The sequence below is a fragment of the Dermacentor silvarum genome, unplaced genomic scaffold (assembly GCF_013339745.2).
Source record: "Dermacentor silvarum isolate Dsil-2018 unplaced genomic scaffold, BIME_Dsil_1.4 Seq484, whole genome shotgun sequence".
Classification (NCBI taxonomy): domain Eukaryota; kingdom Metazoa; phylum Arthropoda; class Arachnida; order Ixodida; family Ixodidae; genus Dermacentor; species Dermacentor silvarum.
The window spans coordinates 39,286-54,923 of record NW_023606309.1 but is presented as its reverse complement, the minus strand read 5'-3'; positions in this window follow the sequence as shown (position 1 = coordinate 54,923).

Genomic DNA, 15,638 nt, shown 5'->3' with positions numbered 1-15,638 from the left:
AAATGGTGCATGTGAGAAAGTCCGACAAAAAAAGGGAGAAGCTACTGCAAAATTTTGTGCGTCTCCAAGAATCATCTACAGAAGCCAAGTAACTAGTCCTCGAACATTTGCACACGACCTACCCGAACCACCTACAAGTATACACAGATGGCTCTGTCAAAGTAGACGAAGACCGCTGTGCAGCTGCATTCTGTATTCCCTCTCTGAGATATACATGGTCTGGCCACCTGGACTGTATGGCCTCGTCGACAGTTGTGGAAGGCGTAGCAAGAGCGTCTGCTCTGCGCAAACTAAAGACTCTGCCTTCGCAGAATGTCGTTGTCCTTACGGACTCAAAGGCCGCGTTACAACAACTATACCGCGGTCTGCCATCCATCAAGTTCCCAAATCACTAGCCCTTGTGAAAGAACTCAAGAACAAAGGCTTCACGGTAAATCTTCAGTGGATTCCCTCCCACATTGGTATTACTGGCAACGAAAAAGCTGATACGCTTTCATACGCAGCGCTCTATCATCGTCCTAAAGTCAAGGCTCCAAAGAGTAATCAAGTGAAAGAATCGGGCATTCGGAATCACTTTGGGTCGCTTTGGTTTCCACCACATATGCCCTGCGTAACCAAGAGATTTCATCGAGAGGAAGCCTCAATTTTCTATCAAATCAGGACAGGATCTGCTAGTACACCGGCCTGGTTATTTAAGACGCGACGAATCAATCCTCCGAACTGTACGGCCTGTGAGGAGACAGGAAATATTGAACACTTTCTGGTGTCGTGCCATCAATTCCAAGTTTAAAGGGGCGTTCTCCTGAAGAATCTACAAAAAAAGGCCTTCCGCGTGCGTGCCTGCAACAGCTTGTATTTCTCGAGGAATCAGTTATAGCCCACACAGAAACTTCACGTCTCCTTATGGAATTCTTAAGAGAGACTGGTTTGATAGACATATGGTGAAACCATTCAGCGATATTGTAAGAGACGCTCAGGCGGAGCAATTGCCGGCCTTGATCCCCAGGCTAAACCCGCCTGTTGCTACAATTCACCGCCACCACCACCACAATCGGATGATATGAATGCCAGCATGATGCGCATGATCGGAAAGTACTTTGAATGAAAGACAAACAACCAATAAAACCGTTGATGCTCTGTTGTTTCACATAGAGACCTTGCAATTGACATCTACACATTGACTTCTGGTAAGCATTCTAAGCCTGGAAACGCTGAAAAGCATTCATTAGCACAGTGTTTAGTCGCTACCACGTAGTGACTTTTACCCAAATCGACGTGTGGTCAGTATTCACAATTTTAGGCTCTAGTTGGTCAAGTATAACTGCTAAACTGACAAAATTACATAAATCCTTAATGCATATGGCCAGATGTATTAATGCTGAACAGCTTCATTTGCACTGCAGCTGAGCAAAAAAGTAATGCAACAAGGGCCATATGTGCACAAATTTAGTAATAAAGGCCGATGTGGTTTGTGCAGGAACTGAATTTATGTAGTTGTGATTTCTGGTATCCAAGCTAGTGGATCAACCTTGTTCAACTAGCAGGAACAACCCCAGACAGCATATTATATACAGTTAATTGCGCGCCTCTACAATGAAATGACCTGTATAACGAAGGAATAATCCTGCCCCAGTTCTATTGTGAGCTGTGTGTGACCTATACAACGAAGTTCATCATATCAATCATTCATTTGAGAGGCCCCAAGCGCTTCGTTATAAAAGTGTTCGACTGTATGTAGCCCGATTCAATCTGCAAGCCGAAGTATGGGGCAAATGAGAATGAAGAAAAAATGTGAAAGGTAAAATTGCAGTAAATGACCTAATAACACAAGTGCAATGAATACCAGCACTAACTTGTTCAACTAAACACTGATAAAATCCCGCTTCGAAGCAGTCATACATGCATTCTTTAACAATTTTTGTTATTGTCCCGAAGCAAAGATCACTAATACAGTGAGATAATTAGATCAGATATAGTCAGATGCGCGTGACGCAGCAAACAGAGAACATAAAGTGAATGGCAAATAAATGCTGAAGTGGCATTCTTACATAAAGTGAATGACAAATAAATGCTGAAGCGGCATTCATTGTAAACACACTTCTCGTAATACGTCACTATGATTTCTTTGTGCACTCGCGACTGAAGTACCTTGTATCTGCAGAAAACCTACATCAGCACGACAAAAAGTTATTGGTAAAGTTCAACGTATTGTACATCCATACACTACCATGACAATGAATCGATACCAAGGCATCTCAAGGAATGATGTTGTGCACAAGCTAAGTTACCAAAACATTTAAATTCTTCTAATGAAACAGAAATTAATTTCCCAGCATGTGACCATTAGATCATGTGTTGCAATGCAGGTGTTTGGCAAGGGCATTCCTTACTGCAAAACCGGATGGTTCCACCCATTTTGTTGTGCAAGTTGGCTGCGGTCGTCTTCTGTCTTCATTTCTGATTGCATCGACCCATGTGATGTCGCAACGGTCATTAAGCTGCTCGCAAATGTTATGCAGCACACGACATGCACGAATGACGCACTCCACGTTGTCGATGTCGCACTCCAGGTGATGCAAGATGCGAAAGCGTGCCTTGAGCCGGCCAAATGCATTCTCAACAATGCACCTGGCCCTTGACAGCCGGTAGTTAAAAACCTGTGTTGCTGACTCGACTGTGCCAGGCTGCGCATATGGTTTCATTACTGTCGGCTGCAAACGGAAGGCCTGGTCAGCAAGCAACACAGGACCAACGCAGACACTCTGAAGTACTTTTGTTTTGCTTGTGAAATAGATCCCAGCCAACACTTTGGAAAGCCGTGACTGGTAGAAAACGCTTGCATCATGATTTCTTCCAGGTTTATTCCATTTCTGTATATAAATTTACATGTGTGGTCGACAATGGCCAACAATAAAGCACTGTACCACCCTTTATAACTAATATAATCAGTGGCATGGTCCTTTGCGAGGGACACTACAATGCGGCATCCGCCCAGAGCGCCCATGCCTTGGGGAAGTCTAGAGACAGCTGCGAAACAGCGCATGTACGTGCTCACCAACTTCGTGTTCTCTTGGGAAGCTCGTGTAACGGGACTCAAATCTGCGTACAATAGTCGCACAGAACTCGCGGAACGCAAGATTTACCGTAAAACGGCGAACACCAAAGATATTGGCAACACTTCTGTCCTCAGCAGACGTCGCGAAACGATACAGTCCTATCGCTACACGTTTATCTAATGTAATCGCCTTCCGCATGTTCGTGTCTAGCCGTCTTATGGACTCACAAACACTCACAATGTAATTGAAAGTGGAGCGGTTCATTCTAAAGTTCTCTCGAAATCCGCTATCAGGTTGGTGGGGAAGTGTTGCTTCGTGCCACGAAATTTCCCGCGGGTATGTCCAAACAGAACGATCGCCAGAAGAGAGTGCTGCAGGTATCAAAAGCTCTCGGCTCCTGCGCCAAGCACGTTCGTAGTCAGCGTTCACTTCTTCCAGTTCAGCAAGGATGGACAGTCTCTGTCTACGCTGCTGCTCAAGAGATGCCTGAAAATGGCAAATGCTGCCCAAAATTTGACGTCTGCCTCCTCAGAGTCAATGTTGGTGGCAGCTATGAGGGCCATCGCACTGGCCTCGCGGGTCCTCACTCGAATCACACGCACACACGCACAAATCACTTGAGCACAAAAAAAAAAAAACACACGGCGTTAAGTATTCTCAGCAAAGCCTACGGGCCGCACGACACTTGTAACCTGTAGCAGAGGAAATAACGCGCACAAACTGCTGACAAAGAAGTGCTCTGGTTCTCGTAAATGCTACGCCGCCTACAGCAACCTGTGTTGAAAGACCTAATGTGAAACTCGCCGAGTTCATCAATATTATTTAGTTATTAAAGGCTTGCAGTATTAAAACCGTGAGCGTATATTTTATTACAACATTTATCTGCATGCTGGTTATTATTTCTTTATTATACACAGTGAACGTTGCGGAAAAATATTTTGCACGCATGAGGACCACGTGATTGCATCGGTTTGCTTAACCAAGTCCATGTAGCAATGACATACTGCGCTCGCGTTAACCGCGGTTAACCCTGTAAACCATTGTTAAGCTTCACCGCGGTTATATATCTGCGCGTATGACAGGGGTATTAGAGTTATCTCGCGACATGGGAAAGTATCGCTAATAACGGCCGTATGACCCTTTGAAACGCTTGATTAAGAAATGTTTTTTTTTTTTCAAAGCTTGTATTTCATCCACATGCAATAAACTTCGGACACAAATTTTCCATGCCTACTAACTTGTTAAATTTGGTCTAGGTGACATTTGTAGTTTTGACAGGATAACGCCGCTCATAAAACAAGATAGCGCCGCTCATCAAACACATTTACAGCTCCCAATACTCATTGAACATGTAATTTATTGCAAATACCACGGCTAACCCACCCACTTTGAATTCCCCTATGCACCAACAATAACCTGGCCTTTAGCTTCACCAAATATAAAAATGTGCTTTGTTTGGTTCATCCAAGAAACCGGGCGAACTTAGCATAACACATCGAAATGCCGAGAGAACGAAGGTTTAATAAATATTTGCAATGCTCATAATGAAACAAGGTATGTTAAAGTTTTGCTAGAAATATCACTTAAGATTCCCTTCATTTATACCTGACATAATCGTGGTGCAACGCAGATATTTCTCGGAACATTGAGAAACATAGCTGATAACGGCATGTGATACTTTTGAACACTCAACGAATAAATTATTTGCATAAAAAGGAATTTGTGAGGCCTGTTGACGCCTAGAGGGGTGTCTGCTCGCTTCCTGGGTTAGTTATGCATGTAAACGGCATTCGCTTCTGTCTGCTGATCACTGGTTTTTTGTATATGCTTATTTGATATTTCTGCTGCCTTGCACGCAGAGACAATTTTTTCAAGAGTAAGGTCGTGCTAGCCGAAACAGACGTTCGCGGAGAGTGGTATGTGGTACTTAGTAATGACACCAAGCGCTGCTTTCATTGCAAGGCAGATACATCCACAGTCCTTTTCAAATGGGCATTCATATTTTGATAACGTGGTTCTCGTTCTAACGTGGTTTCATTTGTTCTAGTCTATGTGCACAGGCTTATGTGGCACACGTTTCAGCATTCTGTATGATTTTTGTAAAAGAATTGTTTTGTAATGTAGTTTTAAATGAATATGCTCTCTGTGGTGCAGCCAATTTTGTACAATACATGCTGCAGAGCAAGACGGATACACGCTTTTTTGTTATCGGCCAGAAATATGCATCTTAAAAAATATAAGAAATGTTCTAAATCCATCTAAAGTTTTGTTGTTATCGACCAGGAATATGCAGCTTCATAAATATAAGGCATGTTCTAAATCCATCTAAGCTCAATGTAGGCCCGTACGTAAGCCAACCTACAAATTGTCGTGGGCCATCCCAGTGAAACACTTCATCCGTAGGACATCCGAATCATATCCCAATGTCGATGCGCCATTTTGGAGAAAATACGACGTCCGCTGGACCTCCAGTTTCGGGTATTGCATCACGGATGTCCCAAGGTTATCCCATGTGGACATTTTTCAGCATACGCGTGAATATTTGTCCTCGTATTGAGGCTTTGTCTTTGAGTTTCCTCGTAGCAGAATTATGTTTTCTCGCGTGTTACAAAAACAATCCAAATCTACCGTGTCTGCAGCCCCTGTGTACGCCGTACTTTAGGAAATGTCTGAAGCAATTTACTTTGTAAACTTCAGTTCAATAGGTCACTCGCGTTTGGCGGAAGGTATCAATCAATGAGGAGTTTATTGCACTTCTGCACAAATGCGTGCGCGTGTAACGTTTGCACAAAATGCATCTGTTCTTTATGCGTGGGCTGCGACCGTAACCGACACTGCAGCGAACACTGTGCAAAAGTCCCTGACATGTCCACAAAAGGCACGCAGAATGTCCCCATGATGTCCCACATGGACGTGCAAGGGTTGTCCGCAGGACGCTCAAAATGCGGCCAGAGGGTCATGGGAGAGACGTCCGTAGGACGCGAAATTCACATCCTTAGATATCCATGTCCTACCAGTGGATGTCCATAAGATATCCATAGGATCTCATTGTTGTCACGAAGATGTTAGGATCGATGTAGGCGCAGACAAAAGCCAACCTAAAAATTTTCATAATCCATTATAGGTTCAATTTAGGCCCACACATGGACCGATCTTCAAATTGTCAGGGGCCATGCTAGATTAGATATAGGCCCAGGCATAGGCCGACCTACAAATTGTCATGGAACGTGCTAGGTTTGAAGTCGGCCAGGTTGGCAGCAATCATCGGCCCTAGGTCGTTACCCTAATATTTGACCCTAATATTTCGCCGATGTTAATCCCCAAGAACGGTCAAACGAAAATGGCCAAACATGGGCCACACGTGTCAAGATTGGCAACCATATACCCGCCCGACATTGGACCGAGCAAATGTTTCCTATTAGATAGGCAATCGTAGGCAATATACGGGGTGTTTCTACGAAGAGTTTAAGTAATAGTTAAAAAGGCATTTTTGAAATAAAAGGGCGGTATTACGAACGGACTGACTAGCGCGGCGTCCCTTTGCCGGAACGGAAAAGGAAGAAACAAGGTAAGTAAATTCTATATAAGATTACGGAAAACGAACAGCCATGCGATTCAACAGCCCGCTGCATGGTTAAGCAGCGACAGCTTGGAAATAGAATGCGACACCTTGTGTCTGCTCCTGGGAATAAGTGCAGTAGTGATGTGCACCGACGTCGTAACCACTCTTCATTTTGCAGCGAAGCTGCTAATTAATGCGACTAGAACCACTCAAAAACTTTTTATGACAGTATTCATGTTTTTCCTGAAGTAAATCGAAATCACTAACAACGTTTCTCTTTTAAGAAATGTGGGGAACGCTGGGCTTGATATGCATACAGAATAGGCAGTGTGTGTGTGCAAATTAGGGTGTAAGTGAAAATTTCTAGATCCTCGCTTCCTGCCCGTTTGAAGGCGCTATATGAAACGCTTACCAAGTTTTCCTCCTTCCCTGGGAGGACCTAAAACGACCGACATTTCATATTTAATGTGAATATGGCAGCTATTTTATGGTTAACGTGCACACAAAGCTTGAAGTGTGTTGGCCAATTATGCACTTTCAAAATGAAAACTTGTCTTCCCTAAATTTTCATGCGATATGTGCGGTATGTGGTTGCTTTTTACCGGTCTCCTCCATGAACTATGTGAACCACATTGCTTATGTTTCTTTGAAATAGTAAGCGTTTTTGTGAGTTGCGAACGATAAATGTTTAATTCTTGTACATGAATTGCACTCTTTGTAGAAAGCTACTTATTCAAATGTCCCAGAGAGTTACATATTTACTACCGTTTCCCGCCATGTTTCCCAGAGTCCTATAGCTACTGCACAATACAACAACTTCAGATTCGGTGAAAGAGGGGGAAGCATTAAGTGCAGTATGTGGCGAAGCATTCACTTTTCTCTATTCAATAGAAGCTGTGCAAATAATTACTGAACTCTCGTTCTCTCTCGATTTTCATTAGTCATATCAAGTTCGTAGTTGGTTTCTTCGGCGTCGTCGGTGAGCTAAACCAGGCGTTTTGTTTATATTTGACGAAAATAATGGCCCTGTTATGGGTAATGTGCATAAAAAGTTCTAAGTGTGCGGGCTAAGACTACCTTTTCTGCAGTAAGTTACGTATGCAAGTGCTCTGGAGTGGTATGAGTACGTTTTGCGAGCGGCGCAAGATTTAGCCGTCATGCCCTGACATAACCACAAAAACCATAAAAATCAACTTTAGCGTACATAGAGGGAATGCAATGGAAACAGTGTGTGCTTATATATGTAATTTGATGATGTGGATCAAATGCAGCTTTTGTGAAAAAAAAATAACTAGCACTTGAAAGCGTTACATGCCCGTTTCATGGCTCTATGTTACACAAGCTTTACATTTCACGAAAATCAGGGCCACGTTATTGCTTACGTGTAGCCAAAATTCAAACTGTTTGGGTTTATTACGACCTGTGCAATAAATTGAGTAACTATGCACTCCAGGGCGTTTTCGGTGTTTTACGAGTGGCAAAAAATTTAACTCGCCGTACTGGCACAACTACAAAGCTAGCGGGATCAAATTTAGCAGACGAGAGGGTAATGACAAGCTAAATTTGTTTGTATGGTTACATGCATGTGGACCAAACATAATCTTTGTAAAACATTTCGTAAACATGTTTTTGATAGTGTACATTCTCAGGCAAATCCCGCTTATAAAGTCCTATCTACCCAGGAGAAAAGTTCACAATAATAAAGCTTACTATGCGACACGAGTGTATGGGGCTCACAGCATAAGGAAACCCTGGATTCGTGGCCCGCAAATATGCAGCCGGTTTTGTTAGGTGGACTTTTTATGTGGTTCAAAAGTTAGAGAAAAGATGCCTGAGAAATGGCCCGCCGTATAAATGGGACATATATATGTGGTAAACAAGTTAAACATAACAACGACGCAAACCATGGGTCATTTTTATGAGATTAGATGGGTCATTTTATCAGATTAATGGGTCATTTTCACGAGATTAGAAAGTTCGACATCATAACGGCAATTATGCGGCTCTATCATGCGGCCTGCAGTGTAAGCGCCTGTCGTCCAAAAAAAACTGTGCGAGTACGGTTTCTTTTTCTTCAGACACGGGGGGGGGGGGGGGGGGGGGGTCTATAGCGTGCACACAAGACTTCCAGCATCTGCACATCGTAGTATTTCCGGGAACATACGCACAACACTTTTCCCCGGGTTATGTCTTCCAAGGCCCTTCTACCTTCATCGCCAGTCATAGAAGGAGCCTCTGTATCCTGTTCATCACTACTTCCAATGAAACTAGCTTGACTGCTCTGGGTATTGTACAGGTCAGTATATAGTTCTTCCGCTGATTTTATTATGTCATCCAAATTACTGACGATATTACTTCGCTTATATTTCAGTGCATACATCGTGCCTAGTCCTATGCCAAATTTTCTTTGCCACGTTATAATTACGATTTTATTATTTCGAGCCGGGGAAAAATGCTGGAGAAGACGGAAGAACAGTCGACTTAATAAAATACGGTGGAGATAAGCTTGAAAAGCTGGTGGCCCTTTATGCGCAATGTCTCGCGACTTCAAGTGTACTAGAGAACTCGAAGAATGCCAAAATTATACTAATCCATTAGAAGGGAGACGTTAGAGAACTAAAAAGTTATAGGCCCATTAGCTTGCTTTCAGTATCATATAAAATATTGACCAAAATAATTTATATTAGATTGGTGGCAACACTTGACTTCAATCAACCAAGAGAACAGGCTGGCTTCAGGAAGGGATATTCTACAATGAATCACATCCATGTCATCAATCAGGTAATCGAGAATTGTGCGCAGTGCAATGAACCTTCAATGGCCTTCAAAGAATATGAAAAGGCATTTGATTCAGTAGAGATACGAGCAGTCATAGAGGCATTGCGGAGTACAGGAGTACAGGAGACATACGTGAATATATTGGCAAATCTCTACAAGGATTGCACAGGAACCTTGGTTCTCCGCAAAAAAACTAGAAAGTTACCTATCAAGAAAGGTCCAAGCAAGGAGACACAATCTCCCCAATGCTATTCACTGCATGCTTAGAATAAGTATTCAAGCTCTTAGACCGGGAAGGCTTAGGAGTGAGGATCAACGGCCAATATCTCAGCAATCTTCGGTTTGCAGATGACATTGTCCTATTCGGCAACAATGGGGACAAATTAAAGCAAATTATTGAGGACCTTAACCGAGAAATTGTAAGAGTGGGGTTGACAATTAATATTGTGGGCGTTTATTACGTACATCTTCCTCATCTGTATGTTATCATCATCATCCTCACAATTTTACCTATCCTTCTCTTCTCCTATATATGTGATCATCATCATCGCCTATGTGCTGCGCTTGTTCGCTGACGAGCTCCCGGGCCTAATAAACGCCGTCCCAACCAAGACGTAACAAGTGGTGGAGTGTGCTCTTCGGTCCTACGTCCTCTGGCCGTCCGGTCTGCCTCCTGGAGCTTCGTTCAGGTCGCCGCTTGCGCCCACCATCAGCTAACATGCCACAGGACGTGCAGCTTGGCGCACCTATTGCCACCATTCCGACATCGCAAGTGCCTCCTTCCTTTATCATCAACAGCCCCCAGCGTGACCCCCATCTCTTCGCTGGTCTTCGCGGAGAGGATGTCGAAGACTGGCTGGACGATTATGAGCGAGTCAGTTCCGCCAATCACTGGGATGATGTTAATAAACTACGCCATGTCTCCTTCTATCTGTCTGGCGTGGCGAAGACGTGGTTCTTTAACCACGAGCCCGAATTGACCGACTGGACTCTCTTCAAGCACCAGCTTCGTGAAGTGTTCGGCACACCGGCCGTTCGGTCCACTCTCGCCAAGAAAAGACTCGATACTCGCAAACAACACCTGGGCGAGTCGTACACCTCCTACATCGAGGACGTCCTTGCACTCTGCCGACGTGTGAATTCTTCAATGTCGGAGTCGGACAGGGTACGCCACATTCTCAAAGGCATTGGAACTCTTGCCTTCAATGCACTCGCCACTAAGAATCTGGCTACCGTCGCTGACGTCGTAATCACTTGTCAGCGCCTCGATGAGCTCGAGTCAGTCCGCCTACAGCCCGACATTGACGATGCCCATTCTACGGGGGACCACGACCTCGTACACTGATACACACGCTCATACGCGAAGAGTTACAATCGATGTGGTTAACCTCACCTTCGACGTATCCCAGCCAACCTTTTGGTGCGTCATTGCGTGACGTTATCAGGGAAGAACTGGCGTCCTTGACCTGCGCTGTGCCAGCACAAGCTCCTGTACCTCACGCATTACCAACTACCGCACTACCGACATGCGCGCAAGTTGCTGCCAAGCCTCTCGGCCACGTCACTTCTCCGTTGCCGCTACCAACTTACGCGTCGGTTGCTACTGCTCCCACGGTTCACTTCCCGTCATCACCGCCAGAGCCTCCATCGGCCCATCTGACCTCCCTGTCACACGGTACACCGAACACCCCCTACTACCTCCCTTGGCGTCCGTCTCGTCCTATGTGCTATTATTGTGGCTATCGCGGCCACATATCACGCTTTTGCCGCAAGCGCCAGCAAGACGAGCGTCGGGACTACGATATGCGTGAGCGCGATTTTTACAGTGGGGCCTCTTACCAAGGGCGGTGTTACTCTTCACCTTCGCAGCGCTCTTCATCTCCGCCTGCATCAGCTGAAGCACGAGGCGCTTACCGTTCGGCCAGACGCCGTTCTCCATCGCCCTACCGCCGCTCATCGTCATCACTTAGGCCTGCCTCCCTTACCTCTAACGTTCGCGCGGAAAACTAAGCGATGCAGTTTCCGGAGGAAAAACTGCATACACACACAAGACTGAAATTCCTCCAGCGTGCCCATCCAATATGATTCGTGTGTACGTTGAAGGGGTGCCGGTGGATGCTTTAGTGGATACTGGTGCGGCTTTGTCGGTTATGAATGTTCATTTGTGTTCCCATCTGAAGAACGTTATGACGCCTTACGATGGTCCCACGCTAGTTGCAGCCGAAGGGAACACTATTCGACCTGCTGCCTTTTGTACTGCCCGTGTGCTTATCGATGACATTCTCCATCACATACAGTTTGCTGTGTTATACCCGTGCTCTCACCAGCTGATTTTGGGATGGGAATTTCTATCTTCTGCCTCTGCTGCTATTTGTTGTGGGCAGCGTGTGATACACTTTACCGACACCGAACACTTGCTTGGCGAAGGAACCCACACGCCACTTCACCTGACCGCTGCGGAAGATACGGAACTTCTCCCAGGACAAATCCAACTAGTTACTCTCCTATCCGACGACATTGACCATGGTGACGTCTTGGTGTTCCCTTCTTCACGTTGCCTTACTAAAGGCATAACATTTACATCAGGAGTTGTTCGAATCCACAATGGATCTGCACTGGTCACTGCCACGAACGCAACACCAGAAAAAGTCCTCCTTCCGCAAGGCACAACCGTTGCATTCGTCGCCGATCTGGAGCCTGTCTGCGTCTTGCCACTTACACCAGTCTCTTCTGGGGAGCCATCTTCTGGTGATACTTCTTCGGCCGCCGCCCTTACAGCAGTCATCAGCACTGACTTGAAACCCGCGCAGACACAACAGCTGCTGGCTTTGTTGAAAAAGCACGCCAATTCTTTCCACGTGTATTCGTCAACGTTGGGCCAAACCACCGTTGCAGAGCATCGCATTCTGACAGACAAAACATCTATCGTACGGCGCCGCCCATACCGTGTGTCTCTAGCCGAGCGGAAAATCATCGACGAAAACGTCGCAGACATGCTGGAACGCAAAATAATTCGCCCGTCGGCTAGTTCTTGGTCGTCTCCTGTTGTCTTGGTCCGCAACAAAGATGGCTCCGTGCGCTTTTGCGTCGATTACCGGGCGCTCAACAAGATAACTCGAAAAGACGTCTACCCTATGCCGCGCATTGATGACGCCCTTGATTCCCTCCAAGGTGCGGAATACTTTTCCAGCCTGGATCTGCGTTCCGGCTATTGGAAAATCCCCATGCACGAAGACGATAAAGAAAAAACGGCGTTCGCAACCCCCGATGGACTGTACGAGTTCAACGTAATGCCTTTCGGGCTCTGCAACGCGCCTGCGACTTTTGAGCGCATGATTGACACCGTGTTGCGTGGCCTGAAGTGGAAGACCAGCCTGTGTTATTTGGACGACATTGTCATTTTTTCATCCACATTTAATCAGCACCTACAACGCTTGGATGAAGTTTTGACGTGCCTCGCCCGCGCTGGTCTTCAGCTGAACACCAAGAAATGCCGTTTCGCCAGCAAAGCCATTAAGATCCTGGGTCATGTCGTGAGCAGGGATGGCATTCAGCCGGACCCTGACAAGACTGCTGCAGTCCTTTGCTTTCCTCGTCCTGACAGACCCAAAGACTTGCGCAGTTTCCTTGGCCTCGCCTCTTATTTCCGTCGCTTTATCCAGAACTTTGCCTCCATCGCAGCTCCATTACACAAGCTACTAGCTTCCGGTGTACCCTTTCTGTGGTCCCAGGAATGCGAATTGGCGTTTGCACGCTTGAAGGACGCCCTCACGTCTGCACCTGTGCTTTGCCATTTTGATGAAGCCGCAGCGACTCTCCTACACACCGACGCTAGCGGCCGCGGTATAGGTGCTGTTCTTCTGCAACGCGACAACTCTTCGCGAGAGAGAGTCATTGCATACGCCAGTCGTGTACTCAGCGCTTCCGAAAAGAACTATACGATCACCGAGCAAGAGTGCCTGGCTATTGTTTGGTCGATACAGAAGTTTCGCCCTTATCTCCACGGCCGTCATTTCACCATCGTTACGGACCACCACTCCTTATGCTGGCTTTCCAAGCTCAAGAACTTGTCTGGACGCCTGGGTCGCTGGATTTTACGCCTCCAAGAGTATGATTTCGAAATCATTTACAAGTCCAGAAAGAAACACCAAGACGCCGACGCTCTTTCTCGCTGCCCGCTTTCTACGGCCCCGCTCGACGCCTCTGCAATCGCTTCGCACGTCATCAGTTCGACCGACACTGCTACGGTTTCCTCCCTGGCCTCAACGTACCAACTGCCTTTCGACAATGATCAGCCACTCGCCAGCTTGCTGACCCGTACTGTCAACGCTTCATAGTTCACCTCTCTGGGGCTTCTCGTCCACCTAACGCGCGCCTCCGTCGCCAGCTCGCGCACTTTAAGCTGGACGATGGCGTGCTGTATCGCCGTATTTACCATCCTGACGGGCAACGCTGGGTGCCAGTTCTACCATGCTCTCTCCGACTTCGTGTCCTCAACGCCTTTCACGATGATTTGACAGCTGGCCACCTTGGGTTCCATAAAACCTATGACCGCATTCGAAGTCGTTTCTATTGGCCTGGCCTTTCTGCTAGCGTCGCCAGATACGTCGGTTCCTGCTCTTCCTGCCAGTGTCGCAAGCTCCCAACAACTGCTCCTGCCGGTTAATTACAGCCGATTCCATGCCCCGCAGCCCCGCTCGAGGTAGTTGGGATCGACCTTTACGGGCCCCTTCCGGTCACTACTGCTGGCAATCGATGGATAGTGACTGCCGTCGACCATCTGACGCGCTACGCTGAGACAGCTTCTGTGCTTACTGGCTCTGCTTCGGAAGTTGCTCACTTCGTTCTTGAAGCCATTATTCTGCGCCATGGTGCTCCTCGTGTGCTGCTCAGTGACCGTGGAAAGGCGTTCCTTTCACAACTGCTTAACGAAGTTCTTCGAGCCTCCGGCACTGCCCACAAGACAGCTTCTAGCTATCACCCCCAGACTAACGGCCTGACCGAGCGGTTTCATCGCACCCTTGCCGACATGATCGCCGCTTATATTCAACCAGACCACAAAAACTGGGATGTTCTTTTACCATTCGTCACTTTCGCCTATAACACGGCCGTGCAGCGCACAACTGGCTACTCGCCATTTTACCTCGTTTATGGACGCTCCCCTACTTTCTTTCTGGACGTTTCATTCTTCAACTCCAAGGCTAATTCATCTCTATCATCGTGCGAAGAGTACGTCTCCCGACTCGACCACTGTCGCCAGCGTGCTCTCCTGAACACAGAGGCAAGACAACAAGACCGAAAAAATAATTACGACGAATGCCATCGCGTTGTATCTTTTCGACCTGGGGACGAGGTCCTGCTCCTGACTCCTGTTCGCACCCCTGGTTCATGTGAAAAATTCCAGCCACGGTTCATCGGACCGTACATAGTCCTTGGACAGACTTCGCCTGTCAACTATCGCGTCACTCCTCTTGAAGCCCCCACAGACCGCCGTTGCCGCAATACCGAGGTTGTCCACGTGTCCCGCATGAAGCCCTTCACGCGACGCGCCTCGTCACCATGACGGCCGGCCGGCCAGGATGGCCGCTTTCACGTCGGGGGAAATTAGTGTGGGCGTTTATTACGCACATCTTTCTCATCTGTAGGTTATCATTATCATCCTCACAATTTTACCTATCCTTCTCTTCTCCTATATATGTGGTCATCATCATCGCCTATGTGCTGCGCTTGTTCGCTGACGAGCTCCCGGGCCTAATAAACGTCGTCCCAACCAAGACGTCACAATATGCAGAAGACAACGATAATGTTAAATAGCCTGGCAAGAGAACAAAAATTCAAGATTGCCAGTCAGCCTCTGGAGTCTGGAAAGGAGTACGTTTATCTAGGTCAATTACTCGCAGAGGACCCTGATCATGAGAAGCAAATTAACAGAAGAATAAAATTGCGTTGAAGTGCATACGGCAGGCATCGCCAAATCCTGTCTGGGTGCTTACCAATGTCAAGGAAAAGAAAAGTGCACATTGATTGCATTCTACCGGTGCTAAAATATGGGGCGGAAACTTGGAGGCTAACAAAGAAGCTCGAGAACAAGTTAAGGACCACACAAAGAGCGATAGAACGAAACATGTTAGGCCTAACGTTAAGCGACAGGAACAGAACAGTCTGGATCAGAGAGCAGACAGGCATAGCCGATATTCTAGTTAACACTAAGCAGAAAAATTGGAGCTGGGCAGGCCATGTAA